Source organism: Staurois parvus, unplaced genomic scaffold, assembly GCF_062004578.1.
Source record: "Staurois parvus isolate SC_StPar_1 unplaced genomic scaffold, SC_StPar_1.0 ptg000155l, whole genome shotgun sequence".
NCBI lineage: Eukaryota > Metazoa > Chordata > Amphibia > Anura > Ranidae > Staurois > Staurois parvus.
This window is the reverse complement of record NW_028317951.1, coordinates 25,354,136-25,380,149: the sequence shown is the minus strand read 5'-3', so window position 1 is coordinate 25,380,149 and position 26,014 is coordinate 25,354,136. Positions and strand designations below refer to the sequence as shown.

The following is a 26,014-nucleotide window of genomic DNA, read 5'->3' as shown; positions in this document are numbered from 1 at the left end:
GGAGCACAGTTTCAGGGAGGTGCAACATCACATTATCTGGCTTATGCCCATGTAATCATTCACCTAGCTTATCCCTATTCTTTATAGGGGCAGGCAGCTTCTTGTTCCAGGTCATGCAGCATCCAATCCATGCTATTTCCTCTGTGTTGCATCACAAATGTGCGAGTGCTATTGTGAGAAAAATACATCTCTTCCATAATCACTCTGCCTGCCTAATTACAATATATCATTCACCTGCAGACCATTAGACTGAGAAACCAGGGATTGTGGGATATATAGTTTCTCCACAGAAAATATTAGTTCTCAGACTAAAGACTGAAGCCATGCATTAGCCTGTGCAGTGCAATGCGTCATGCCTTATGTTTGAACACAAACTGAAACTGCTGACACAGGAATGTGAGGATTTACTCTACTATAGGCTGTGTGTACAATACAGGCCAACAAATGACATCATGAAACTACGTAAGCAATACATATCTTATGCAGGTGAAAAACACAAAGGTGCAAGCAGGAAGGTTTTTAATGTCTTTTATATATATATATATATATATATATATATATATATATATATATATATATCAGCACAGTGGCTAAATGGTTAGCACTTCCACCTGGTAGTACTTGGGTCGTTAGTTCGGTTCCCAACCATGGCACCACCTGCCTGGAGTTTGCATGTTCTCCCTGTGCCTGCGTGGGGTTCTTCGGTTTCCTTCCACACTCCAAAAACATGCTGGTAGGTTAATTGGATTCTGTCTAAAATTGACCCTAGTATATGTATGTATGAATGTAAGTTAGGGACTTTAGATTGTACACCCCTTGAGGATTAGGAACAGATGTGAATGTACAATATATATGTAAAGTGCTGTGTAAATTGACGGCGCTATATAAGTACCTGTAATAAATAAATAAATTATATATATATATCAATATCAGCCCCTGACATCAAAAAAGGTTTGCACATAATATTCATTGCATTTAATGGTACACAAATCTGTCAAAGGCAGCATGGAGATGCAACAGAAGATGTTTAGAAACCATGAGAGAAAGAGGCATGCTACAAAGGACAGTCAGATACTACAGTCATGTTACAGGATTGTTTTGCTTTGGTGTATATTAAAGGTTCTTTTGCAGTATAAGCCAAGGAAGCTTTAAACTCTAAAGTGTATTAATGCTTTACTAAACAGAAAAGCTGCACATATAACTGCAGGATACACAATTCATAACATGAAAGTATACCAAAATATGCCCACAACATGCACAAGTTGACTATTTTCCTAGCAAATAGGCATGTACAATATGTATGCAATAAGTATACTAAACAGCTACTCGACTTTGGCTTCCCATTGATGGAATCTTCTTCATGGTTCTTGCTCAGAGTCCAATTGCTTCCTCAGCTGTGCTCCTCCTTTGTCTCCCAGAACAATTCTCCTCTTGTTCCTTAGCACATGGTTGTCCAAAACCTTTCCGCTCCCCTATTTCCTGCAAAGGAGCTTCACTTCCTGGGCTGAGGGCATAAACCAATGTGATGGGTTAATTTGCATATCAATAGGAGAGGCTTAGCTTCAAAAAACAGCAAATAGTCTTAAAATCTAGCAATTCACCTACAGTATATCTATGCTATAAAATCACCCAAAATTATCCATAGCAACACAAGGATATGGTCAAAAACTAGGGACATGAGATAACCAGAGACTGAAGACACTGCAGGAAACTGCTATAGATCACTGGTATTATTTGTCCCACATTTAATATTTCTCTCGAAAAAGGGCATTATTAAAAAAAAGGGATAGAAAGCACAGATCAAGTAGTATAGCGTAAAAAAATAAACCGAACCAGTTCAAAGAATGTTTCCTTCACTGCCCTAAGTATCTAGGTAAGAAAAACATAGGTGACTGCAGAGTTACTGATGGCCACACAATAAATGCTAAATGACCACAGGTTGGACATTATTATTTTTGATCCTACATGTAAAATCAGTAATGACTCTCATAAAATAAAGACTGTCAAGTTTTCCATGTATATGTAAGTTTATAACATCCATTATTGCAACAGATTTACTTTATTCGCATATTTGTATATGCGTATCCTGGAATTAACATTTTAACAGGAAAAAAACCATGTTTGGTAATCATCATGTTTTGCTGCTTTTTGTAGATGGAATTAAAACTGATGTATATTTTTATGGTTATGTCTGGATAGTCCTCTTCCTAGTAAGAAACTGACAAAAATACCAGCATGAAAAAAGACACACCCAAACCATAACCCCATCACTGCAGACATATGATAATGATTCAGTTTGCCACAAAAAATTTGGAAATGGAAGCTCTGATGAGTATTAACAACTGGCCCTCCTTGGTTTCACAAACTGTAATGTTAGATAGATATCTCACAAAAATATCAAGGGACAGAAAATGACCCAAGGCACATGTCTAAGACTACTTTATTACTCATTCACATGATGCATTTTCAACTAGATCCTGAAGACAGGCTTTTTAAAGCTGAACAAACATTCTGCTTCACAAAGCTTTAGATCAAACAATATGAAAAGTGAACATAAATCATCAACAGATGGCAATGCCAGTGGTACAAAAAAGACTTGCACAATATTTAATGCAAAGTACATACTGTATTATAAGATGAAGCTATTAATGTTAATTATGAAGCTATTAAAGACTGGAAAAAAAACAATTAATAATAATGTCAGTAATAATAAATGCTGTGAACTCAATGGAGAAATTGTGATTTTTTTTCCCACAGTTTAAATATTTGGTCACGTTAAGCCAAAAAAATAGGAGAAAAAATGTGAACAACAAATGAAAACGTAGTTTTTCATCAATGAGAGGAAAAAACACTTTGATGGCATTTTATAGGAAAAATGGAAAAAAGAAAATGCAGACAAAAGCAGAGTTGGCATTAGTAACCAATCAGATTCCTTGTTTAGCTTCCCCAGAGAATATAAATAGAAACAGGATTGGTGACTAAGGGAAAAATACCACTTTCTAACCATTTCATATGTTTTTTACCTGGCATTCCAGCATAACGTGTTATTTATGTCTCAGAAAAAAAGTGTGTTTATGAGTATAAAAAACAAAGATCGACTTTTTAACTTGTATGAATTATGCTCAGTTAAGGTCTTGCAGTTTTACAAAACTGATTCTGTTATTTGAGCTTTTTCTATGCTTCATGGGTTCATTATAAAATAAATAAACAAGTGTTGCACTGCCAAACCAATTACAACAAAATGGAATAGTGACATGCATCGACGATCAATATTAAACAAATAAATAGGTAAATAAGTAGGAAGTCATGTAGCTGTAACAGAAGGCATAGGAGCAGAGGCAGGTGATGTCATTTCCGGTTCAGATGGAGGTCCATATGTGAGATTCTTTGCCAGACTATTCATGCTGTCTTAACTTGTTTTAATGGTAAGTGCATTTGCACATTAGGTATCTGAATAAAAATATTACAGTATGAGAAGAGTTTTTTCCTGTCTTGAATTCTAATCTCAACCCAGGACCACTGAAGCCTTAAAGGGGACTGGCACCGTTTTCCATGCATACTTTCCAGGTTGTATGGTGCATGATTCCATCTGGCAGGGAGTCGTGATAAGCTGGATTTCTGAGCTGAGAGTGCATTTTGACCTGTGTTATATGGATCAACTATTAAGGTGACAGTGCACTTAATGTGGTGGAGGTGCACAAGCTTTTGTTGGATCCACTGGTGAACGCTGTCCTGGGAGGTGTGGAACACAGATGATACTTATGATTGGACTGTTATGTTGGACTCTTATGCACACTTACTATTTTTCTGCACTTTTTGCACTTTATGTCATTTTCCTGACTTCTCCCGAGGAAGTCACGTGGTGCGACGTAACGTGTAGGGTGGGCCGATGACGTCAAGCCGCAATACCAGTAGTTTACGAGCTGCCATCTTGGGATCTCTCTGAGTATACCGATATTATTATATTACAGGTGTTTTCATTGCAGCGTCCCAGTAGGACACTTTATAATGTGAGTTTTTTAAATAAACATTTAAGTATTTATATGATACACTATGTTGAGCGTTTTGTTTGCATATGTGGAGGATGTGGTGGATAAGGAGCATGTGAAGCCATTGGGAGCAAAGTGAGGAGGATTCTGAAAAGCCGTATACCTACCCGGGTTAAAAGGGAAAAGTGCTGTCTGACCTGTGCATGAGTCAAACAAAGAGGTGCGAGTGCATATGTATGACATTGGTGGAGGAGCACAAATAAGTGTGGTTTTGAACACATGGAAGAAAGGAGCACTTGTTTGCACAAGAATTAGGTTATATGCACTGAAATTATCACATATAAAGGACTATTGATGAGGAAACCATCATTGATGCACTTTTGTGGATATTGTATATTGCATATTAGATTGCTTAGGTACATTGCACAGTAGATTGCTTAGGTGCGCAACACTAATATATGATATTACTGTATATGTATGTAGGAACAAATGTAAGTGTCAGCAGCATTTATAGGAAGAAAAGTGTTTGATAAATGCGCCAAAGTTTTCTGTTGAAAATATTGATTCAAGTCACTATTCCATTATGCTGTGATTGGTTTGGCAGCGCAACACTTTTTTATGTCCTTTGTTTTGGTGCATGTGGGAACACTATTGGTGTTTGCAGCAGCCCCTAATAATTACCCCTATGAGTTGGCAGTGCATTGGAGTTTTCTGTATATCTTGAATATCATGCTGACAACCTTAGCAATTCTGTGATGCCATCTGATCAATTGCCAAGAACCACAAAGGAAGTTGATGTTGGAAGATTTGAAAAGGTATGGGAGGAAAGCCTCTGGTGACAGCAGGAGACTTTTGGCTCTTGGATTCCAGACCTTGCAGCAGTTCCATCCATCTCTGCTGCCAGTGTCATTTCAACTTCAGCCCATGCTTTCCCCAGCCAGTGGCCAAGGCAGGGATCTGGGATAATTCATACACTGACTTATCCTCCAAGCCACCTGACACGCCTCTATACCCCACAGTTGTTTGTGAGTGCAACCATTGATTTTATTGTGTACATTATGGACATGGGGTGTGTGATCCTCTCTCTCCTTTTTTGAAAAGGTATGTTACAGCCAGGGGTGGACTGACAACTCATGGGGCCCCTGGGCAATAGGGGATCATGGGGCCCCTATGTCCTTGCCCAAACTCAAAAAAATCCTATGAAAAAGGTACCAGGGGCATCTCATGGGGCCCCCTACTGACCCCGGGCCTTCGGGCAGTGCCCGAGTTTCCAAATGGTCATTCTGCCCCTGGTCACAGCAAAGTATGTCTTTTGGAAACACTCATCTTTCTTTTTCTATACTTCTTTTCCTCTGAATATAATGTTAACGAGCCCCCCCATTGTAGTCCCTGGTGTCGGCATCTTTACTATGGGAAGTTGGCTGTGAGTTCTAGTGGCTTCGCAGATGACTTCCTACTGTGAATGCGTAAGCCACGTTTCACTTTGAGAATGGTCCCACAGTTTTCTGGGACCTGTGAGGTGTCCCAGAAAGCTGCAGGAAAAGATGGAAGGCTGTCAAAATTAGGTACCCTCTCACCCTTCAAAAAATTGTGTCCAAAGGTGTTGGGGGGTGGAAAAGCGGAACTTCCCCTTTGAGATGAAGTTCTGCTTCAAGTTTACGTTTGATCAACACATTCATGAGGCTGTCCCCTGTTTTTTTTTCCGTTAATTCATATGCAATTCCATACCACAGAAGTTACAGTGTCCAATACACTTTTTACAAAGATTTCCTCCGTCATGCCTTAGCCTCTCATTTTCTTACACTGCAATTTCGTTTTGGTCTGTTGATCAACCATGTATACTAGGGGACGATTAATGGTCATTTTATAACATGGATGTTTTTTTTCATTACTTGACATCCTGACTGTTGCTAATATTCACAAATGCTCTGTGGTTCTTTATTTCTTTGTATACTCTTGGTAACTCTTGAAAATGTAATAATAGTTTGTGTAACACCCAGGAGTGGACTGATCATTCGAACACTCGGGCTTTGCCCGAGGGCCCGGGGTCAGTAGGTGGCCCCATGAGATGCCCCTGGTACATTTCATTGGCTTTTTCATAGGCTTTTTTGGGTGTGGGTGAGGACACAGTGGCCCCATAGTCCCCTATTGCCCGGGGGGCCCCATGAGTTGTCAGTCCGCCCCTGGTAACACCCATTTCTCACCATGTCCACCAATTCTTTAGCATACAGATAATTGTTTCTATCATAGAAATGCTGTTTGATTGTGTTTGCCCCCAAGGCCACATGTTCTTAGTCCTCCTCTAGTCTTGGCTGTATATACAATAGTTATGTGAATTTTCTCTCTTCTTCAGCCTGCACTTGGTGTAATAATTAAAAAAAAATACCAACAAGAATAAAAAAGATGAGGAGACAGGACCACATAAATATGGGCTTAACCTATTTACCTCATAAGACTAGAGTAACAAAGCTTTAAAGCTGAACTTCAGGATTTCAGTCGCTTCCTAAAATGTAGTGATGCATTATGGGTTAACTCCAAGAAGGTGCATGCCACTTGTCTCTTTTTTTTTTACCACTGACAGTTTTACTGTGTACCAGGAGTATAACTATTGCTATACTTCCGGTGCTCTGATGGGAGAGATGCTACTTTCTCATACAACAGCAGCTCCGACCACCCCACCCCTGCACTGTCTATTGACAGGCTTTGTATTTTGTGAATGGGTTTACATAATACAAAGTACTCTGTCAATGGGCAGGAGGAGGAGAAGTGTGGGCAACGTGGCTACATACAACTCTGCAGGTGCAAAAACTGATACCGAATGGTCCAGCATTGAAGTGCATGATATATAACAATAGTTGTACTTCCAGTGCTCAGTAAAAAAGTAAATTGCAAATTAGAGATAAGACTATGAGGTGTCATACACCTTATTAGACTTAATCCATAGTAATTAGGGATGCACCGAAATTTCGGTGGCCAAAAATACCCCTTTCACCCATCCACCAAAATGAAACAAAGCTCCAATACAGGCGTCGAAAAAACCCCGCCTCTCACTGCTGCCCGCCGTTGCCGTCGTCCCTCGCTGCAGCCCGCCCACTGCTACTGCCACCAGCTGCCACTTGGTAGTTCTCAGCCTTACCTGAGAAACCATCAATCCCAGCGCTGGGCATACAGATGAGTGAAGTTAAGATGGCCGCCACTCATCTCTATGCCCTTGGAGGACCGAAGCAATGTCACTTCCCATTCCGGCCATTTTTTTTTTTTTAAGCACTAGATCAATGCTTTTTTTTTTAATCTAATGCTTTACATTGTAGAAGAGAGATGTGGGGTCTTATTGACCCCATATCCCTCCATAAAGAGGACCTGTCACTAATTATTTCTATCACAAGAGATGCATGTATCTCTTGTGATAAGAATAAAAGTGATTAAAAAATGTTTTAAAGTGACAGTGCAAAAAAACCCCCAAAAAACCCTTACATTAAATAAATAATAAAAAAAAGAGTTTAAAGTGCCCCCCGTGCTTGCACATAGTGGTGAACACACACATAGGCCATGCCCACATATGTAAACGGTATTCAAACCACACACGTAAGGTATCGCCACGAACGTCAGAGCAAGGGCAATATTTTTAGTACTAGACCTCCTCTGTAACTTTACACTGCTAACTTGTAGACATTTTTAAAACATCACCCATGGATATTTTTAAGTACCACAGTTTCACACCATTCCACGAGTGTGTGCAATTTTAAAGCGTGATATGTTGGGTATCTATTTACTTCCAAAAAATACATATTCATTTTTAAAAACTGTGCATTTCGGTTTCGGTTTTCAGCCAAGTGCATTTTGATATTTCGGTTTCGGCACCAGAATTTTCATTTTGGTGCACCACTAATAGTAATACAATAGATTTTAGAAAGTGGCTGAATGCATGGAGTTTAGCTTTAACTGCAGCAACAATGGAAACCATAATACATCTTTTTAAAAAAGCTCCATGCATTGCTGGAGACCACTATCCATGGTATTTCAGAGAAATTACCTGACAGGAGGTATGCAGGTAAACAGAGGTGACCTGATAGAAAGTAGATAGAGGTAATAAAACAAAAAAAAATCTAGAATAACAGAAAAAAAACTGTGTAGAATTATTCCAAAACATATCTTCACACAGGATTGGATGCCAGACTTTTGCATCCAAGTCAAAGCTTGACCCTAAAGGATACCGTATGAAATGAAATGTCTTCATCACATACACCATGTACATATTGTATCTGATTCAATCTCTTTTTCTCTTGTTTTCCTTGGTTAGGAAGTGGACAACAACACAGAGAAAGACAGACATTTCTTCTTCTAGTTTTCGAAACACTAGCAAGAACTCCTTCTTGTGAAGCCAGGCAAGGGTACATAACGGTGTACCCTTGCCTGGCTTCATGAGAGGGAGTTCTTGTTAGTGTTTACCATTCGGTGGTTTTCGAAGCAGCTGACAAGTTCTCCTGTGTTTTCTATCTGCATAAACCCCCAATGTGATTGATTTATGTGGATACTGCTGGAGTTCTGCGTTCCTCTTCTGTGTTCCTGATGATGATACATCTTATGTGCTTTGTGGGTCCATGAAACGCGTTGATTGCATATTGCTATCTGTGAAGTGGGACACTCACATCATGAATATTTATAAGTGGTCTTTTCTGTCTCTCAGAAAAAATTGTGTATGGCATTTAGCATCACATGTGCTTCTTTTAATATTTGTATGTTGTAATTAATTAATCTGGAAATTATTTTTTTACACACATATTTAATTTGTATCCCTGTGTGCCCTCCTATAAAGTCCCTTTTTTAAGTTGTAGTTTTCTTCTTTTTTTTTTATTTGGGATAATAGCATCCTAGGACTTGAAATTGTTGTCTCCCTCCCCCCTCCTTTATAGTCTATGGAATATTATATGTCAGTATTAGTACAATTATAATAGCTGTATCATTTATTACATTCCATAAGGTCGGGGAGACTTTGTTTGCTTTTTAAGTTTTGGAATTACTATATAGGTCACCTTCTTTTTAAAGCTAATTTGATTGCTAGTTTTGCTTGCACTTTGAATTGGAATTTAGCAGTAGTTACAGGAAGCAGTGGGTAAAGTAAGGTCAGGACATTTTTAGAAATTGTTTCATTTTAGCCTGACCCATATCCATAAAATGATAAGAAGAATCTTAACTCACTTCTTGAACTAGATTTTTTTCTTAAAAAAGTATAGAACATAGATTTTTTTTTTTTTAACTTGGCCGGTTAACGTGAGGTCTGCCGTTTTTTCAGTCATAGGCATTTGTGCTTTCAAGCTAGTTTGCTGAAGTATGCTGTATTCATAAATTTCTGGTGCTTTTAGGACACTCTTCAGCTCTGCGACACATTTATACTATCTGCAGTTCTTGTATACTCAAATATAAAATAGCTTTCAGGCTTACAGAAGAGCCATGAAGCATGAAGAGCCCATTCAGTACACTACATATTGTTGGTAAATGTAGTACATACATTGCAGTGAACTGTTGTGTTAACAATGCATGACTTATGTGTTTCCACAGCTTGCAGGCAAAATTACTTATATCTTTTTTATTATTTAGGTTTTAATTAGCTTATATGTTCATTGTTTTCATATTTTCAAAGGTGTGATGTTTTACTATTATTACATCTATGTTTTTATAGAATATAATTTTCTTTATTATATTTATGGTGTTATGATTAAAATTACACATTTCTTTCTAGTTTTATTCTAGTGGCATTAGTCCTTGGAACTAATGTAAAGGTCTGAACTTGTGCTCCCGTTGTAAACATTCAATAAATTTTACTTTAATTAGTGTAAAGGTATTGTAAAACTTTTGCCCTATTATTAAATCACTCCCTCCCTTTGTGTGCTTGCCACTAACCCAGCAGCATTAAATGATTCAAATGCATTCTTATTTCTAATTATAACTCATAAACAATTAGACAACCGTATTTGGGTTGTATCGAGCACCTTATATTTTTGTGGTGTTAGAACAGTGCATAAATCTTAATGCCCAGTAATGATCCTATGTTCCTTGTGCACAAGTATGTACATTACTGACGAGCTATGTGCATTTTTGTTTTGTTTGTTTAATAGTCTGCTAAATGACTTTTAGCTTCATTGTTCAAACAGGGAAACATTTTTCCAAGTAAAGACATGTTGAAAAGGCTGTTATATCTATTTGATAATGGATTTTACTCAATTGTCATGTACTTCACTCTGCCCAGACAGGCGTATGTTAGCAAAGAAAAAAAATATATGCTTTTATGTGTCTGCAACAAAAGAAAAAAAAATAACAGCAAATTTAAAGTAATTTGCTTTTGTGCAAATAATACTAATCAAGCAAAATGTTTTCTATCTCAGGCCAGTGTTTAAAAACATTAATGGCCCATTTTGTGTTATGTCTGAATTTAGGAGAACACATGCAAAGATCAAAAATCAAAGAAAAGGGATTTTTTTTCCCTTCTTGCCTTTTTATGAATCAAAAGCCGTGGCTGCCGCTGTACAAGTCTCTGCTCTTCTGCTCGTTCCTTGTGCAGAAATTAGCACTTCATGTTTACCCCGACAAAATCAAATCAAATGACATTACTTGTAATCTCCCTGAAATGTATTAAACAGTACTCGAATAAAAAGTCTTGGTCATTAACAGATTCTTTTTTTTCCTTTTCAGACTGAGCATCTCAAGAACTTTCAGCATTTTTTACACATCCAAAAAACTATGGCACACAATAAATGATATGACAGCAAAGGACTCTAAGAGCTTCACCTTCCACGGCTAGCCTGTGGATGAAGGCCAAGTGTCTTCTCATGAATAAGGTCTTAAGCCATTAAATCTCTGGATAACACAGGATATTGGTCATTACTTTCCACATGAAGAGTTCATTTTGCCACTGTACAATGTGATGTGGAGGAGTTTTTGATCAGTGTCTGTCTCTCAAGGATTGATCCCTGTTTTATGTCTGCATCATTTGCTTCTCCACTCTTCAGCTGATCTCCTCCCCTCATTGTGTTTTGAATGCATCAAATCTAGAGAGGCACTGATGCTCAACTGAGCTTAAGAGCTGGGAACAGCCTGTCCAAGTGAAACACAGAGATATTCCCTTCCTATAATGTACACAAGTGAAAGAGGTCACACTTGCTGGGTTTTTACTGAATGTTCTCCAATTCAAATAACAGAAATGCTAGCAATATTATAGCTTGCAGAGAATTTCAAATAACGACATGATGCAGTTGAGTACACAAACTGTTATGTATGTTTGTCATAGCTCACACTTACATGGATTAGAGTAATAAATTGTGCTAAGACTATTTACATGTCTACATATGACAATGTGTTCTTCATAGTAATCATGTCACTGGAACATTTTTGCACAATTTAAAGGGCCTTTCTACTTTACTTGTATAGTTAATCACCCCCACCCCTTCACAATTCTTGACATTTCTTGAAAGGTACAACATGTCAGGTTTCTGCAGTGATTAGCCTTTGTAGAACTTTGGGTTCCCCAGAGCATGGAGTCTAAGCTCCAGCCTGGTTCTTCACCAGGATCCCTGATGGAGATGACCTTGCAGCAAGCTGGAACCAGGCTATGGCCCGCATGATGATATGGGGACCACTCACGTATGAGTATAGAAGGCAGGTGACAAAATAGGATCTCGAAAACAAGGCTGAGGTCAAGACAGGAGGCAGGCAAGAAAAAATGGTAGATAAAGCCAGGGTTGGTACACAGAAAGTCAGAAACATAATACAAGTAATGCAAGGCAAACCAGGAGCACAAAGAAACTGGGAAGTTGTTCAGGCAATGTGGGCTGCTCTGAGCATGTCTTATATTTATGGGGGGGGGGGGGGGCAACAAGACGTGATAGAGGGGAAAGGGATATATATCCACAGTAGAGCAGGCAACATTCATAGGTAAACACCAGTGAGCAGCACATGTGAATAAAATCACAGGTCTAGGAAAAGCACTGTAGCAAGGAAGCAAGAATTTCATAGGTAGGAAAATGCAGGTTAAACCCTGACACAATATCCTGCAGGATGGAGTTTTTGTGCTATCATTCACTTTGGCCCAGCCTCTTTGCCACTGTTGTATTTTTCCTCCACGTTGGTTGGTATGGAACTCTTTTTACTGCAGTTAACAATAAAATGGAAAAGGTAACTTAGTTAAGAATGCCTAGCAAGCAATGGAGATAACTTCTTGTACACAGAGTGGTAGGCCTTCTTTTTTAAATTGAGAATAAGAAACTTTACAGTCATATCTCCTAAAATATTCCTAAGAAACACCTAATCAGAACTAAAAGACTGATAGATTACAGTGTATGTAAACCCTCATCTTGTAAAACAACCCATTCACTTTAAAATAGAAATGAAAGGCAAAACATTTTTGTATAGATATAAAAAAGATTATGAGCCCTTTTTTCCCTTTGTTATAAGTGATCACATTCCCTCTGTTCTCAGCTGCATAAGAGCTAGGGGAGGAGAAACTTCAGCACACTGAACTTCCCATTGAAAGGTTGTGCGGAGGGGGGGGGGGGTGACAGGACAATTCACTCTCCCCCACTTTGTCTTTTCCCCTATATTGGCATTGTGTCCACAGTAGCATTTGCGTAGGCAGAACAGAGTCGGACTGGCCATAGAGGGATCACTTTGGTGCAGTTGGCCAGCTTAAACATGTATTGCAATATGTGTGAACCAAATATCCCTATTTATTGCAAAGTCTGCTTGAAAGGGTATATACCAGTGTGCAGGGGGTCCTTCAGAATTTCTAGTGATCATTGGAGGAGAACGCAATGAGATCTTAGTACAGCTAGAGAACTGACCATGGTGTGCTCTTATGCCTAGTGTGGTCAGTTTTTAATAGGAAAGCAGAGGGACTGGCAGGAACACCAGGGATTTCACACAGAGTAAGAAACTATTATATAGGAATACAGGAAGCAATACCAAGAGAGCAGGATACTTTTTAGTACAAGTACATGGTACAAAAGGCACATATCAGGAATATAAAATGTTGGGTTTACATATTCTTTAAGGTATAACAAGAGCCAAAACATTTCATTTTAGAATGGTGAAAATGGTGAAAACTCAACTGTTTTTCTTTTTCATCTGTAACCTATTGGGGAGATTTCCCTTATCTTCCTGTTCTAGACACAACAGATAGAAAGAGAAAATCTCCCAGAAGTGAGGGGAAATGCCCTCTTAGACAGCTGTCACCAGAACAAGTGCCCCTATTGGTATATGCTCCCTTTATTCCTGTTCTGGCGATAACAGTGGTCACCAGGGCAAACTGAAAGAATGGATCTCTCCAACAAAGACACAGACATCAATAAAAAACAGGGGATCTAACCTCTCTCCACTCTATCCAAAACTGAACTAAAAGTTTTGGCTTTAAGTTGACTTTACATAGGTTTTCCTGTGATACACGATCACCCTTTATTATTCTATGATAACAACTTTGTTCATGTTCTCCTTCATGAAACCTCTCACAATGTTTTTTTTTTCCTTCTTGATTTAAAAAAAAGGAATTTATAAAATAAATGAACACCTAAATTAGTAAATAATTAAAAAATAAAAGGGATTCCTGGTGTGCCATTTATCATTTATCTATATTCTTACAGCTTTGTTTGCTCAACAACATGCACATTGCAAAGTGGTTGCTTTGGCACTTTTTTGTTGTACATAAACAACATGTTATATGCTGGAATTCCTCTTTAATTGCTAACGAATTCCATTAAAAATACATGTTTTGCAGAGATTCAGTGATTTCTTCTTCAAGCGAGACCTGCAAATGTATGTTGCAATACAGGGTCATATTTATACTGAACATTACGATGCAGTGAATTTTTCATTCTGATTAAATCATACTGTACATTTACATGGCATAGTTGGAAGTCTGGAGGGTAATGAGCAGGCATTGTGAAATTAAGGTTTGCTAAAGAAGGGAGGAGAACCATTTAGAAAGTAGTTATTATGGGAAAAAACCATGCAGGCTTACTTAATAAAGCAGTGTAAAAAGCAACGGAGATGTACTAACCGCTATATCCCAATGGGGCTGATTTAAAGGCAAATGGGCTATTTACTTTAACCCCCCTGTTGGTATTCCCGAATGTAGCTCGGGGTAAAGTTTCAGCACCACAAGCGGTAACCCCGAGCTACACTCGGGCCTACCATGCGGCGCTGCTCCGCGATCCCTCGATCACTTACCTTGTCTTGTGCTCCCGTGATGTCCCTCCTGCAGTGTCCCCGGCAATGTAATCAGGCGGATGCCGGTGTCTGTCATCTGAGTTCCGTCTCCTGCGAGCGTCAGGACGTACAGGGGACGGAACGGCGGGAAACTAAAAAATGACAAAAAGTGACATTCACTAAAATCACATAGTAAAACATTACTGTATCAAACCATTTCACATACATTTTATCCCTAGTGCTTTGTCCTGTGCCCTGCCTGCATTTTTACTGTTCTTTCTGCCTGGAAACTGGGAAACATCCATGGTGTCCAAAAAGTGTCCCTTTAGGTCAAAAGCGGTTTTATCCTACCCGGGATGTTTACTAGACTCTTGTTCGGACAGATTTCAGTAAGTTATTCCTAAAAATTACTGGCCTACAATAAAAAAAATACATATTTCCATGCAAAAAAATGTACCGCTTTGAGCACAGAAATATGGATATAGTCAGACCGCTGGGGAGGTTAAAAGAAGTTGCACTTTGCAGGGGAATTTTCCCCAGGGCTTAGTGAATGTGGTGAATTCTTACTTTGTAAAAACCACCCAATCATGCCCAAGGGAATAAAACAGCCTTTTTGGTTGAACATGATTGGATGACAAACATTGGCACAGCTTTATCTCATTCACTAAGCTCTATGGAATATTTCCCTGCTAAATAAAATGTCCCTTACAAAATGAACCAGTCTATATGCCTTTAGTAAATTATCCAGAATGATTCTCAGTGTTTAGTTAAAGCTGTATTATACCCAAAAGCAAACATTTATTGCAAATAAAAATACTAATTAACTTGTGAGCCACTGAGGTATACTAACAAATGTGTATTAGATCGCTGGTTATTGGTTACATTTATTGCAGCTTACCAATTTTTAGATGCAATGGCTTTTTTAGGCTTTCTTTCTTTTAAGGCTGATGTTTTTCAATAGAATAACCTCTTCTGCAAATGTAGCTGTTAGAGTGCTGATGGGGTGCTTACTACTGATGGGGTGCTTACAATGATCAGCTTTTATTTATTTACATAAAACCTTTATCTCAAAAGAGACAAAACATGTTTGCTATAATTGCTTATAAAATGTGAGCTGGAGTTTGGCTTCAATTTGTTAGCGTATATAAATCTGCTAGTACATCTAAACCCCCCCCCCCACACACACACACACATACACACCAGATTAACAATTCTGCTGTCCAAAGGTGCCCTTATGCTTTTTCATCCAGAGTGGGGGCACTCTAATACAGGAGGTGTGTTACTGCCCAGACCACCAGGGGAAAACAGAGAGGAAAAAACCTGAAAAAGGAAAACTGATCTAGCCACCACATCTAATGATTGGTAAGCTGCAATATATTAAATATTTGGTTTTGGGTTTAATACTGCTTTGAAGCATGTACCCCTTTATAAAAGTCTGTCCACATAAAATACCTTTAGTGTGAGTTACCTATTTTAAAGTAAAACAAAACATCAAATTTAAAATTGCATCAGTAACAAAAATCATTGTTACTGATTGGATTGTTTGTGTCTGCTCTACACTTTTTACCGGCATTTCCACTGGGATAGTCATTCAATAGTCAGTTGCCTATTAGTCACTGATTTGTTGGATGGTCTTCTGTCACTTAATGGTTGTATGTTGGCTGGGCAGTCATTGAACAGACATCTGCTTTCTGGTTCTTCATCTCCCAGCCTCCTGTTTGCTGATTCCTGGTCTCCCTGCTTGCTTGTCTATGGCTCAGTCTTGCAATGCTTCTGACCTCTAAGTACTCCTGTTCACCTATTGCTAGTTTTCTTGCTGTTTTCCCTTAGTTCTTTGCACACTACAGACTCCTTTACTGGTTACTTTCAGGGGTGCCATGCAGGAGGGTGAGGCTATGTTCACCTTGTCTGACTCAGGCTCCTAAGATAGCTCATTCCATATTCATTTTCTACTTGTAGTATGCAGTTCCTTTTGCTAGATAAGTACCGGTTCTTTGTTCATAAACATTCTGCTCCTGTATCATGAGCTGCTTTTAGTACGTTCCTCATTGACCTTGTCCTTGCTAGGCTTGGATTCTCTGCAGCTTACACATGTATTTGCAAATGTGTGCAAACTAAACCCCTGTTTTTAATGCAAACTGTTATGACAATTCGATTGGTTGTATGCTGGTTGGTAAGTTGAGCTGGGAATCTTTCTTGTTTGTTGTTTGACATGCGTTGCCCTTCCATGTGCTCCTTGCTGCAAAGGCTACTTATAGATTGGGGCAATTGACATTTGTTTGTACTGTTGATATACTGGTGAGGGGTGCACTGGACACCATCTGTGCTATTGTGCTATATGCTGGTTGTCCAGTGTGCCCCTGTGCCTTTAGGGAGGGGTGGGCTCCCGTCAGGCTTACCTGGCTTCAGTCTATCCATTATTATACATCTGCTTCTACTATAGAGGCTCTCAAAATATAGAGTTAGGACTGCAGAAAATACTGAGGTGCCATGAAGAGCAGCTTATGCATGTATTTGTAAATGTGTGCAAACTAAGCCAGTTTTTAACACAAACTGTTAGACAGGACAATTCGGTTGTTTGCAGTCTGGTTGGCAAGTTGAGTTGGGAATCTTTCTTTTTTGTTGTTTGACATGCGTTGCCCTTCCGTGTGCTCCTTGCTGCAAAGGCCAGTTATAGACTGTGGCAGTTGCCATTTGTTTATACTGTTGGATTCCTATATCCTGTCCTAGCATTAGTTTTCTGTATCCTGCCCTGTCTCTGTCTTGAAATGTTGCTATGCTTTGATGGAATTTTGCAGCACCAATTGTATTGGGGTAGAGAAGGCAAAAGTTGTTGCCAAAGATATAGCTTTTAGCTAGCCATTTTTTTGTCTTTTAGTTAAATGCTTTGTTGCCTTCTCTACCTTTGTATTTATTCCTGGCTAACTTGCACCATAGAAACATTTTTGTTTGTTTGGTTTTTTTGTGAACTTTTACTGGTCTGAGTATAGATCTATGTAATATGGTCAAAAAGTAAATAATTTAACAAAAGCAATTAGAAATATTTTAACCACCTCTCGCCTGCCATATAGTGTATTGACGGGCGCAAGGCGGTTCTCTCATTCTGAGAGGATGTCATATGACATCGTCCGATTCTAACCGCACATGCACAGCTCCGGGAGCGTGCAGCAGTGCGATCAGTGGTGCGCTGTGTCCTTCGGACACAGCGGATCACCGATCAATGGAAAGAGCCGAAGATGTCGGCTCGGTCATGTGATCGGCTGTGTCCAATCACAGCTGATTGCATGTAAATAGGGAAATGCCGGTTATCGGCATTTCTCTACTCACGAGCTGTCACGCTGGCAGCTCAAGAGGAGAGCAGAGCCGGTAATCGTCATCCCTTAGAGGGGACATGTACACTGATCATCAGGGCACTGATGATCAGTGTGCCCTGATGATCAGTGTAGCCCCAGCAGTGCCACCTGTCAGTGTCCATCAGTGCCAGCTGTCAGTGCTCATCCATGCCACTTGCCAGTGCCACATCAATACCACATATCAGTGCCTACCAGTGCACATCAATGTCACATATCAGTGCCCATTTGAGCTGCCTTTCAGTGTCACCCATCAGTGCCAGTCAGTGCCACCTATCAATGCCAGTCAGTGCCACCTATCAGTGCTGCCAATCAGTGCCACCTATCAGTGCCAGTCAGTGCCACCTGTCAGTGCCGCCTATCAGTGTGCATCAGTGCCGCCTAATAGTGCCACCTAACAGTGCCAGTCAGTGCCACCTAACAGTGCTAGTCAGTGCTGCCTATCAGTGCTGCCTTTCAGTGCCCATCAGTGATGCCTGTCAATGCCCAACAGTGCCACCTATCAGTGTCCATCAGTGCAGCCTATCAGTGCCCATAACTGCAGCCTCATCAGTGCACATCAGTGAAAGGGAAAAATCACTTATGTACAAAAGTTTATAACAAAAACTAAGAAAAGTTTTTTTTTTCAAAATTTTCAGTGGTTTTTGGTTTGTTTAAGAAAAAATTAAAAACCCAGAGGTGATTAAATACCACCAAAATAAAGCTCTATCTGTCACAAAAAAATGATAAAAATTTCATATGGGTACAGTGTTGTATGACTGCGCAATTTTCATTCAAAGTGCGACAGCAATGAAAGCTGGAAATTGGTCTGGGCAGAAGGGGGGTATAAGTGCCCTGTAGGCTAGTGGTTAAAGAAATTAAAAATTATTTAAACTTACTGTATTTATCTACTTCTGTTCAAACTATGCACTTTTGTCCTTCTGTACTTCCAAAGAGTAAACTCTACAGAGTTGCTACCCCTTATACATACAACAGTAATTAGGCTCCAATTTGGACAACAGCTCATCTGTCTCATAATTGATAACAATCAGTACTTAACACTTCAGCAGCACAGTAACAATTACTCCAGTAGTTACTGAACAATCACCACTAGCAACACAGCCACAATGCCACAGTTAAAAAAGTAAACAAAGAAAAGCAATTAGAAATACTTTAAAGAAATTAGAAATAAGTTTATCTTACTGTATCCAGCTACTGCTGTTCAAACTATGCACTCCTGGCCTGCTTCACTTCCAAAGAGCAAACTCGTCATCTATTATTTTGCTTGTACTGCTGATTGTAAAAATATATAAAAAAAAATTTGTTGTTTTTTCTTTTACACTTAAAGTGGTTGTAAAGGCAGGACGTTTTTTAACTTCAGGCATTTTATGCATGAAGGTAAAAATTATTCTACATGCTGTTCCCCCTCCCCCCTTCCCAGTGTCCCTTATACTCATCTGAGCCCAATCACGATTCAACAATTAGCACAAGAGCAGAAGCTCTCACGGCTCTCTCCTTTCTCTCCCTCCTCATTGGCTCAGATACAGCTGCAGGAGCCATTGGCCATTGTTCAATTTGCATGGGAATTTTCCCTTAGCTTAACGAATATGGTGAAAATTCACTTTGCTAAGTATTCAGAATCATGTGCCAGGAAAAAAACAGTATATTTGCTTACACACGATTGGATGATGGTCATCAGAGCTTTACCTAATTCACCAAGCTAAGTGAAAATTCCTATGCAAAGTGATCAGCCTATTTACCTATAGTAAAGCAGTCCCTATAAGTCAGGTGACTCATTGGGCTTGATTTCCCAAATTTGTAAAAGATCACAAAGTGAATAATATTCTCAGAGCTTAGTAAGGGCAGTTAAGAGAGAGACAGTGTACTTGTACATTTCTGAGAGCACCCTCTTTTGGCGAATCTATAAATTTCTGTTATCAATACAATAGCAAAAATATGTTACAGTGAGCTTGTAAAAAGTGAAGGTATTTCAAATGTGAATTATACAATTTTCCTGGAGCTCCATTTTAAAGGGAATCTATCTAAAAACTTTTTGAAGGAGGCCATCATTGCCTAACTCACAAGCTGCATGCTAATTCCAGGGCAGAGAAGAACCTTATCAATATCACTGCCAGTATTGTAATTTCCTTGGGATTAGTGAGCAGGCTTGTATGGTAACTTCCAGCAGACACCTACAGTATGTAACTTAAAGTAGAACTGTGGCCAGGCTATAGACATTCAAAGGCTTACATATTCTTTCTGAGCAGGGAGAAGAGGGAAAGTTTGAAAGGTAGGAAAGTTTGGTAGGAAAACTAGGCTATGTATAGGATTGAAAGTTGCTGTGGTCTCTTCTAATCCAAAGCCTCATGAGGTATGTACCATCTTAGAAGATGTAGAGTACGTGAAGATTCAGTCTCCTTTTGGAGAGAAGGCAGGGATACCTCATTTCAGAGTTGCTTCTGTCAGTTTAAGTTTATCCAGAATCTCCATTACACTCCTGCCTAATTGTCTCTTATGGGCTTTGGAGCACTGGCCTGTGTCTGTAGATGTGGAAAGGCCCCTGCTGAACTGATGCATACGTTTTGGACTTGCTCTCATCTCTCTACCTTCTGGGGTGACTTTTTAACCCTACTTGACATCAACCTGAGCTTCCAAACAGGGGCGGACTGACCATTTGGAAACTCAGGCACTGCCTGAGGGCCCGGGGTCAGTAGGGGCCCCCATGAGATGCCCCTGGTACCTTTTTAATAGTCTTTTTTGAGTTTGGGCAAGGACACGGGGGCCCCATGAGTTGTCAGTCCGCCCCTGCTTCCAAGCTTCTTCTGTGCCTTCTGGGCTTCCTCAATGACTTTGTTCCACAAACTCATAGTTGTATTATGTTTCGCTTGCTTTTTTCTACACCAGAAAAGCTATTCTGTTGAATTAGAAAAATGCTGCTTCTCCTACAGCACAGCAAGTCTGTCATCTGGTGAATTTAGCTTTGCCTAAATACAAGATAATCTACATGGGTAGGGCTTGCCTGAAAAAGTTTACTAAAATGTGACAGCCCTGGTTTGATATCTCTGCATCTCAATGGGCTGATATTTCTAATTCCCAATTATCTATTTAATACCTTATGTCTTCCTTTCTGGTACCCTATGTTGAGTAACGTTGTTGGTATAACTAGTGTATTGTGGGAGGGAGGACTGCAGAGTGTATGAGCGTATGTATGTGTAAGTTGTGTTGGTGGTTGTATGTGGTGCTATGTCTTTGTTTGAATTATGGTGTGTTATCTTATGTACATTGTTCTTTTTTTCTGACTGGGCTCTGTGCAGCCTGCTGCCATTGTTGGACATGTTGTGATGTCAATGGCTATACTTTTCTTTGTTCTAAGTGCAAAATACTTGAAAAAAACACCTAGTCAAAAAAAAAGAGTGGCATCTGTTGGGTGGGTTTGTCTCAATGGTCCATGAGAAGGAGAAATGGGAGGGATATATGAGCTGCAACATTAGGTTTCTTTGGACTTGGGCAAGAACTTAGCATTTCTGCATCTCCCATGAAAATGATCAGTCCCTGCCCTCTAGATGTTTACATATTCTAAACAAGTAGGAAATGAGTGGCAGCAGGGGTGTGCAAAATCATGTATATATATATATGTGAGTTTGCATTTCCGGGTAGGGGGCGCAAGCTGCACGCCGCCGTTCGTGGCTGTGGCTCTCAATCACCGGGTCCTGGCCAGTGATTACCCGCTGGCGCCCGGTGATTACCGAGCATCTCCAACGGGGAGGAGGACTGTTTTGTTTACTAACAGTCCTCCTCCCTGTCAGCTCGAGCACACTGCTTTGGATGGCTGTGCACAGCACAGCCATCCAAAGCAGTGTGCTTACAGTGACGTGCACTGACACGGCCCCCTAGTAAAACACTCCCAGCACACAGTTAACCCTTTGATCGTCCCTCATGTTAACCCTTTCCTGCCCAGTACCATTAGTACAGTGACAGTGCATTTTTTTGGGCACTGATCACTGTATTGGTGTCAATGGGGATGTCAGTGACACCAAGTCAGTTTCCCCCAGTGTCAGAATGTCCACCGCAGTCCCATTAAAAGTCACTGATTGCTGCCATTACTAGTAACAAATAAAAAAAATTCCAGTATCTATACCGCCATTTGTAAATGCTATAACTTTCACTTAAACCAATTAATTTACATGTATTGGGATTTTTTTAGCAAAGATGTAGCAGAATACATTTTGGCATAAATTTATGATGAAATGTGATTTTTAAAATTTTTTTACTGGACATGTTTAATAGCAAAAAGTCAAAAATATTGTTTTTTTTTTTCAAAATTGTCAGTTTCTTTTTTTTCTGGGCAAAAAATAAAAAATGCACAGGTGATCAAATATCACCAGAAGAAAGCTCAATTTGTGGGCAAAATAGGATGTAAATTTAATTTGGGTGCAGCGTTACATGAACGCACAATTGTCATTTAATGTGACACAGCGCCGTAACGCAAAAAATGGCCTGGTCAGGAAGGGGGGTAAATCCTCTGGAGGGCAAGTGGATAAACAACCCTCATTGACTTTTGTTGCTGCAGGTACCAGGAGTAATTCATTGTCAAAGTTTACTTCCATTTCAGTAGTTCAGTTCATCCTGCTACTGTTCTCAGCAATGATTTGGCAGCCTTTCGGCCTTCTAATCTCCAATGAGCACTAACTGATTTAGTGCTCTGAAAGATAATAGTGCTGGGACCTGACTTAAAAAGACTTTAATGCTTCTCTTGTGACATTTGCTAAGAAACTGTTACACAGAGTAGAGTAAAGCAGTCCATAGATTGTGCAATTTACTTTCATTCCTCCACGGGTGGAAGGAAAGAGAATTGCTCAATTCCCCCATCAACACTGTGTTTATGGGGGAATCCATTCCGCAGCGCTATTGTGTTCTGCTGGTGGGAAGCCTTCCCTGCCAGCAGAACACAATGATTGACATTATAGCCACTGGCAGTGATTGCAAAAATCTGACAGGCTGGCTGTACTGAAGTCAGTTCGACTTCAGTACAACCAACCTACCCATAGATGGATCAAATCTCAGCTGCTGAAGATGTGAGCTATCTATTGCCAGCTTAAATTTTATATTGTCCATTGCCTGGACACAGTTTGGACACTGGCATTTATATTCTTTTCAGATAGTTGTACAGACATAGCTAACAGGCATTCAGGAGCCAATGCTGTCACCTCCTGAAGCTTGAATGGGCTTTTCAAATGGAATTACCGTATGGCAACTGTGTGCCTAACACGTGTGCTACAGCCTCATTCACTTGAAAATGTTGCTTTCGGTGGCGATACTGCCCATCAAACACGACAGGGGGTATAATTTGTTACGCACCATGAACGAAAGCATTGAGGTTGTGGAATGTGTACACCTCCTATTCGGCTGCCTTTACAGCATAAATTGGCGGTGGAGAGGGTGGTAAAAATGCAACTTAAAAATCTATTTTAATCCCTCCCCCAACCGCAAGTGTAAACTAAGCCTAAGAGACAAAGGTAGGCTGCAGGAGGCACTGCAATCCATGGAGAGGAGAGTCACAGAGGGTAGCCAAGTGTGTTTGAGCTTAGGTAAGGTGAAGTTACAAACATCGCTTTCTTTATCTGTATATGTCTTAGAGGTCACTTCAGCAGAATTCAGTATGTTGCTGTGTTCTCAAGGCTAGTAAGATTGTTGCTCTGTTTCTACCAGGGCTTTTAGAGGTGTTATACTGAACGTTTATTTTTGTATTATATTTTAGAATTATTGTTTTCAATACCTGTATAAACCAATGATTTTGGAATGAAAGACGCAATAAAAGGACTTCTATGGCAATTTGTTTGCCCTGCAGTCTGAAATTTCTAAGACAGTTCAGTAGAATCTGTTTACTTTTGCACTCTCTCTCTCTAATTGAAATACCACAAAGAAACCAAATGAACTGGAGACAAGGAGAGAGTTTGTCTAATATAATTAGTTGAGTGATTGTTTTGAATAGATCTCAACAGAAGGGGAATACATTATACATTCCTTACTCTTGACTAAAGAAATAAATCTGCAATCAGCAAACTCTAGACCTCTGCCAGTGGAGAGAATCAGTAAATAAAAAATATTCATAAGGAGTATAAGGAGGCAGTACCAAGTTTGAAAAGTCCAGTTTTGCATATAATATTTGGTAATAGTAAACAAAAGCAAAAACAGGGCGCACTCTCATCGTGCATTAACGTGGTAAACCACACATTTATTTAAAAAACATATAGCTGTATACTCACAAACCAAAGAGAATAAAAACAGAGCAGATAAATCTGTAATGTCAGTCCAATGGAATGATAGACCCTTGTTGGGGTAAGCTAATGCATTTCGGGAGACGCACACTCCCTTCTTCAGAGCTGAAGCTCTGTTTTTATTCTCTTTGGTTTGTGAGTATACAGCTACAGTCAGGTCCATAAATATTGGGACATCGACACAATTCTAACATTTTTGGCTCTATACACCACCACAATGGATTTGAAATGAAACAAACAAGATGTGCTTTAACTGCAGACTGTCAGCTTTAATTTGAGGGTATTTACATCCAAATCAGGTGAACGGTGTAGGAATTACAACAGTTTGCATATGTGCCTCACACTTATTAAGGGACCAAAAGTAATGGGACAATTGGCTTCTCAGCCGTTCCATGGCCAGGTGTGTGTTATTTCCTCATTATCCCAATTACAATGAGCAGATACAAGGTCCAGAGTTCATTTCAAGTGTGCTATTTGCATTTGGAATCTGTTGCTGTCAACTCTCAAGATGAGATCCAAAGAGCTGTCACTATCAGTGAAGCAAGCCATCATTAGGCTGAAAAAACAAAACAAACCCATCAGAGAGATAGCAAAAACATTAGGCGTGGCCAAAACAACTGTTTGGAACATTCTTAAAAAGAAGGAACGCATCGGTGAGCTCAGCAACACCAAAAGACCCGGAAGACCACGGAAAACAACTGTGGTGGATGACCGAAGAATTCTTTCCCTGGTGAAGAAAACAGCCTTCACAACAGTTGGCCAGATCAAGAACACTCTCCAGGAGGTAGGTGTATGTGTGTCAAAGTCAATAATCAAGAGAAGACTTCACCAGAGTGAATACAGAAGGTTCACCACAAGATGTAAACCATTGGTGAGCCTCAAAAACAGGAAGGCCAGATTAGAGTTTGCCAAACGACATCTAAAAAAGCCTTCAAAGTTCTGGAACAACATCCTATGGACAGATGAGACCAAGATCAACTTGTACCAGAGTGATGGGAAGAGAGAGTATGGAGAAGGAAAGGAACTGCTCATGATCCTAAGCATACCACCTCATCAGTGAAGCATGGTGGTGGTAGTGTCATGGCGTGGGCATGTATGGCTGCCAATGGAACTGGTTCTCTTGTATTTATTGATGATGTGACTGCTGACAAAAACAGCAGGATGAATTCTGAAGTGTTTCGGGCAATATTATCTGCTCATATTCAGCCAAATGCTTCACAACTCATTGGACGCCACTTCACAGTGCAGATGGACAATGACCCAAAGCATACTGCAAAAGCAACCAAAGAGTTTTTTAAGGGAAAGAAGTGGAATATTATGCAATGGCCAAGTCAATCACCTGACCTGAATCTGATTGAGCATGCATTTCACTTGCTGAAGACAAAACTGAAGGGAAAATGCCCCAAGAACAAGCAGGAACTGAAGACAGTTGCAGTAGAGGCCTGGCAGAGCATCACCAGGGATGAAACCCAGCGTCTGGTGATGTCTATGCGTTCCAGACTTCAGGCTGTAATTGACTGCAAAGGATTTGCAACCAAGTATTAAAAAGTGAAAGTTTGATTTATGATTATTATTCTGTCCCATTACTTTTGGTTCCTTAATAAGTGGGAGGCACATATGCAAACTGTTGTACTTCCTACACCGTTCACCTGATTTGGATGTAAATACCCTCAAATTAAAGCTGACAGTCTGCAGTTAAAGCACATCTTGTTCGTTTCATTTCAAATCCATTGTGGTGGTGTATAGAGCCAAAAATGTTAGAATTGTGTTGATGTCCCAATATTTATGGACCTGACTGTATATGTTTTTTAAATAAAAACAATTAATGCACAATGAGAGTGCGCATTGTTTCTGTTTACCAGTACCAAGATTTCCCGATCTTCGAAGGGCTGCACCTCAACGTTTGGCATTTAAAGTTTTTTCTAGTCTGCATGAAGATCTGAGCGCTGGCTTTGTTTGTATATATAATATTCGGTGCCTATATTTCTGGATGTGCTTTTGACTTGCTGTTAAAGGAACTGAACTGAAAGAAACCTTGGTATATGCATGTAGTCATCATATTCTCAGTTTGAATTGTCCAGGTTAGAGATAGGTTTACTTTATTTAAAATGGTGTTTTCAATCCCCCTCTCTTTTTTACCTTTTAATAGTGCAAGCCATGCAAGAGAAAATGTGGAGATGTAAAAAGTTTAATTAGAATATCTCCAAGTTTCTCCAGCGTAGTT

General features: G+C 39.7%; 1 long non-coding RNA gene across 1 annotated transcript in view; it reads right to left on the bottom strand.

Moving 5' to 3' along the window:
• Nucleotides 1-550: 550 nt before the first annotated feature.
• Nucleotides 551-26,014, bottom strand: part of LOC149463346 (uncharacterized) — a 40,908-nt gene continuing 15,444 nt past the window's right edge. The window contains exons 2-3 of the long non-coding RNA XR_016312466.1: nt 14,205-14,335; nt 551-1,504 (exon numbers count right to left, since the gene is read on the bottom strand). This is a non-coding gene — a long non-coding RNA (uncharacterized LOC149463346). The remainder of the gene's footprint in view (nt 1,505-14,204; nt 14,336-26,014) is intronic.